Genomic DNA, 5,540 nt, shown 5'->3' with positions numbered 1-5,540 from the left:
CCCAAGCTGCTTGAATTACAGGTGTATATTACTGTGCTTAGCTGGCAGGTGTTTTTTTATTTATTTTTTATTTTTTATTTTTTATTTTGTGACAGTGCCTAGGTAAGTTGCTTAGGGCCTTGCTTAATTGCTGAATTTGGCTTTAAACTCATATTCATAAATTTTGAATATCACTTTCACTTTTGCTTTCCAACTTATTATTTTATGTTACAAAGCAACATCAATATTTTAATATATTTAACATTTGTTTTGTATTTTTACCCTGATCTCTTTGGAACAATATTCCATACACTATAAAGAAGATTGCCTCTGTAAACCTAATTAGTTTTTAATGCTTTTTGAAGTATTTTCATTCCCTGAATACTAATACAATGATATTTTTTTTTTATTTACATCAACTGGGGATTGATGTATCCTACTATTACTGTGTTGCTTTTTATGCTGTTGAATTTTTTTTCTGTGATTTCCTTCTATATATAAAAAATATGATTGGAGTTACAAATATTTCTACTATGATTGTATTCCAGGGATTAGTCATATTTATCTTTATATGATATTGTACTTTGTCTCTCATTTATATAATTATTATCACCTTTGCAATTTTGAATGTAATATTTGTTATATCTTTTTGTTTTTAGACTTTTGTGACCTTATATCTTAAGAAAACATTATGTAGATTTGCATCTGACATTGTTAATATATTTTTAGTTTTAATCTTGTTAATCACATTGTTTTCTGTTTAGTTTTTTTACAAATTAGTTTATTTCTACTTAAATTCCTGATGAGAAAGAACTTATTTCTGTAGATTTCAAATTTTGTTGATTTTTTATAAATTTTTCTACTATGAAAAAAACTGCCTTAATTTTTCTACTGTGAAAAAAAAACTGTCTTAACAACATCAATTTTTTCATAGATTTTATGGTGATTATTTTATTTTATTACCTTCAATGTTTATTTTATCATTACTTTGGAATTATATAAGTACATAGGATCTCACTGAGGTGCTTAGTGCCTCACCATTGCTGAGTCTGTCTTTGAACTTATGGTGCTTCTGCATCAGTCTCCCCAGATACTGGGATTACAGTCATGTACCACATCTTCCAGCAGTACCTGTGTATTTTAATTAATTCTAGCCTTTGATATATTTTCTTCCTCAAATTTCTAATTTATGAGAGAGAGAGAGAGAGAGAGAGAGAGAGAGAGAGAGAGAGAGAGAGAGTGTGTGTGTGTGTGTGTGTGTGGTGCTGGGGATTAAGCCCATCCTTTTGCATGTGAGGCAAGAATTCAAACATGTGAGCTGTGTCCCCAGCCTGAGACATTGTTTTTAAAAGAATATTTTTAGTATATAATTTCTAACTTTTCTGTTGCTATTTTTTCTAATTTTTTTTTCAATTTTCTACATTGATATTTAGTTTATTAAATACATTTCAGGTAGTTTTCTGGCATTACTTAGATAATTAACAACATCAATTTTTGAACTCTCAATTACTAGTATTACATTGTTTGCTTGAGTTGATTATACTTTTTATTGTGTGAGCTATTATCTTCATTGGGATATTTCTATTCAAAATCTGTTCAATTAGTTCATTACAGTCATTTTGGAAAATATTTGGAAGTTACAAAGTAAACAAAAAAAGGTGATGTGCAATGATATATAAATTTAATTCCATATAACTGGAAAGCTGAGACAGTGGAATGCCAGTTTAAAATAAATTTCAGCATCTTTTTCATAAACTGTCTTTTAAAAAAAGGTATATAGATATAGATATAGAAATAGAGAAATGCCTGTGGATCTAGTTTGGTGATAGAATACCCCTGTGTTCTCTTATGAAATAATCCCCCCAAAGATAAAAATATAAATAAACAAATAAGAGACATTCATTTCCTGAAACATTTGAGTCACAGGTGGATTCTGAATATGTTGAAGTGAAAGGCTATGATTTGACATTGTTGTAGTAATATTAGTCAGTTTGCATTTTGTCCTCATCTGTGGTGCTATAATTTCTTAAGATAATTTTCAAAATTCTCAAAGCTTTTGTCATCATGTTGTAGTAAATTCTATGTATTTCTTGAGTAAAAATCACCTTGAATCATACTGTTCTGTGGCTATTCCCCCCAACTTTGATAAAGTTTTATATAATTGCAGAGTTATTCACCATAGTAAGTGAAATAACTTTCTATTATTTTTTTTTTAGGTATGTCTTCTAATCAAAACCAAGAATTTTCAGGAGAGCAAGAAATACAATATTTTTTGCAAAACTTGAAAAAGCAAAGGTATGGAAAGCAGGGCAGTTAATACTTGGTTTTAAACAAGAAATTGAAATTGAAAGAGAGGGAAGTTCAGAAAATTTTTCTTAATGAATGAAAAAAAACATGAAAATTATTTATTCAAAAAATTACAAGTTCATCAGGTTATATTATTACAAAAATCTCAGAAGACTGACAGCTCGTCTAGTGCCATTCAGTTTTTCTTTCATTAAAACTTTAAATTACACTATTGTAATTGTAAAATTTTTACTACTCAGTATTTTTTGTAAAACCACTTGCAATACACAATATTTTAAATTGCAAAAACATGTATCAAATTACATTTACACAATGTTTACAGGGCATTATTAAGCTGTATCTTAAAAATACCTTTAGGATAATAAAGACTCAGCCCGTTTGCTCAGCTTTAGAAATAGGATTAAAATAGAAATAGGCATTTTAATGAAAAAAAACTCAAAAGTTATAAAATGCTTATAGTCAGTTATGTTTTTAAAACTTTTAATAATCTCTACATAAGCGCAGGTTAGAGAAAAGTGTACAAATCATTAATTTAAAGTTGCAGCATTCTAATCTGTCTTTTTTATAAAGTAATAAAAAGAGATTTTCTACACAGTATAGACAAATTGTCTAATTTAAACACATGAATACTATTTCTACTTAAAAGAAATACATGCAGATTAAGGAAATGCTGAAACAAGCCTTAGTAAGACATTTCTGTTGAAAAGAACAATTCAATAATTAAATGTGCTTACAGTGAAAGTTTGGTAGGTATAGCTTTTAAATGCAATAATAATTAAGAAAAAAAAAGAAGAAGAGAAGCAGTTGAATCTTTCTAAAACACATCAAATAAGCATACAGCTCAACTGTCATGTATGACAATCCAAACACAGGAAAGTCCCTGGAACTTTTAGCACAGTCTCCCAGAAAGCCCACAGCCCAAATGGCTTGCAGGAATCACACCCCAAAAGCAGACATGAGGGTCTTGTGAGAATTGTGAAAGGCTTCTGACACTTTTCTGGGATCTTGCTAAGAGGTATAAAACAAGCCTGAGATAGAAGTAGTAGGGATGGTGTGGGGCAAATGAAGAACAATGAAGTGCTTAAGCTAATAATTGTATAACCCTTTGAGAAAAGTAAAGCAGCCACAGTGGTGATTTAAGACCACCTTTGAATGAGGAATGGCTTACCATGAAACTTCTCCTTTGTAAGAAAAAAAAAAATCTATAATGTCTTTGTCATTTCATGATTCTGTCTACCATTGCAGAAGCCCACTTTTGTAGAACCTTTTCCCTGAAACTTGATAGTTTGAGTCAAAGGTGCTTGTAAATATTTATTTATAATTTCAATTCAACTTGAAGCAGTCTTTGTGAAGTTACCAATGTATTTATGGCTCATAAGTTAGCATAATTACTTCATGTCATGGGTCATCGAGCATCCTACCTGAGTAATTTCTTTTTTTGGAAGGTGATGAGCCATCTGAAAAAAAAATATCCGAAATAATTAGTAAAGGAATATAAGACCAGGCCAGTACTTATGTTAAAAGCGGTAAAACATCTTATAGATTCTCTAGACCTCATAAGTTCTGAAAATCAATTGCTAGATATTTTTTCCAGTTCTTTATTTAAGGGAGTGTGCATCAAAGTAGGAATAAGATTTCAACAGTAAGAGTCTTTTTTGAGACAGGTTGATTGGCATTCTGACATGTCTCACCCATCTCTGTGATGCAAGTGACTATATGGCTCCAATGGATGATACCATCTCCAGTGCCATGCTTAATTTAGACAAAACTAGGTAGTATATAACATGTACTGGATAGTCCCAAACCACCTGGATTTCAACTGTGAGTTCCCAGATACCAGACTTTATTCTCTAAAGGCTTCCATGCTTTTTTTTTTTAAATTTCATGCACAGTTTATAGATATCTTTCAGCAGCTCCATCTGACATGCACTGCTTCATCTTTCATATCAACAGGGATTTTGACCAGACTCCAAGTGAATATCCCAAAAGATCTATGCATTTTTGTGGTTTGGGGTGGAATGAGAAAAACTTTCCAAATGTGAGAAACAGAGACTTCCTGGATCCTATACATGTCCCTAATGAACTAAATTCTGTTGCCATTAGATTTTTCTGAGGCCCTAGGACTACTTACCTGTGCATCTCAAGAAATATGTTTTCAACAAATCAAAATTATTCTCTAACTTATTTCAGTGAGCTAGTTACATAGAAAGAATTTTAAAAAACACCCTCAATGATAGATATTTTTGCTGTAAAGTTGAGCATCCAAGCTCAGATAAAGTTTGCTCTTTGGCTTAATGAAGAATGCTGTGGCACATCAGGGCATTAATATGTCCAGTGCCTGCAGGATTCCCCACAAATTAAAACTAGACAATAGTGTGTTGGAGGAAAGGTGGAACTGTAGAGATGTGGGGCATTGGCTAATCTGGAGAGAGACAAGAACACATATGGCAGTCACATTTGAGGACCTGTGTGTGCTTTTAAACATTTTTGAACAGCATTTGTAATTATACTGTTCCTCTAAAAAATGAAAAACTTGCAATGGAGTCTATTTCATGCTTTAGTTAGTCACTGGAATAATTGAAAATTCACCACTGAGTAAATATACACAAATATTTCTTTAGACAAGATAGAAGAAAAAGAAGGAGAAGAAATTTCTGAGTTTTAGTAGTCTCTCTGACTGTTACTTTACAAAAATGATGAAATGAACAATTTCTCCTTGTGGCAATGCATGGAATTATAATGGATGTGGGAGTATTTGTACTTACCTAATATTGCTTAATTTAAAAGTAGAAAGAATTTTTAAAACACCCTCAGTGATACTCAGAGAGACATATATTTATGATAAATCTTTTAAGACCTGTAGACAGTCTCTACCCTAGGTAATTCACAGCATAATAGATTTGGTGTAAAACAATGTAAATTCTATGAAAGTCATTAAAATTTTCTTCTTTTTTTAAATCCTAGAAATCACCCATGTGATCGTGTAATAGAGCTTTACAATGAGAAAAGTGAAAAAGTTTTTAATTCCTACCCAAAATTTATTTATCCAAGCTTTTACTATCAAGAGACAAATTACAGCTATAAGGTATGTGAAATCATTTTTAATAAAACTACAAGTATTTCTGAACTCCAGAGAATTAATATTGATGGGAAGCTCCACAAGTTAAAAAAATATGTAAAAGCATTTAAAAATTCCTCAATTCTTTATCAGAGCTGTGATAAATCCTCCATAAGTAAAGAATGTGAAAAATATT

This window comes from Spermophilus citellus (genome assembly GCF_964194105.1).
Source record: "Spermophilus citellus genome assembly, contig: SCAFFOLD_275, whole genome shotgun sequence".
Lineage (NCBI taxonomy): Eukaryota > Metazoa > Chordata > Mammalia > Rodentia > Sciuridae > Spermophilus > Spermophilus citellus.
The sequence above is the reverse complement of the archived record's forward strand: the minus strand, read 5'-3'. Positions refer to the sequence as shown.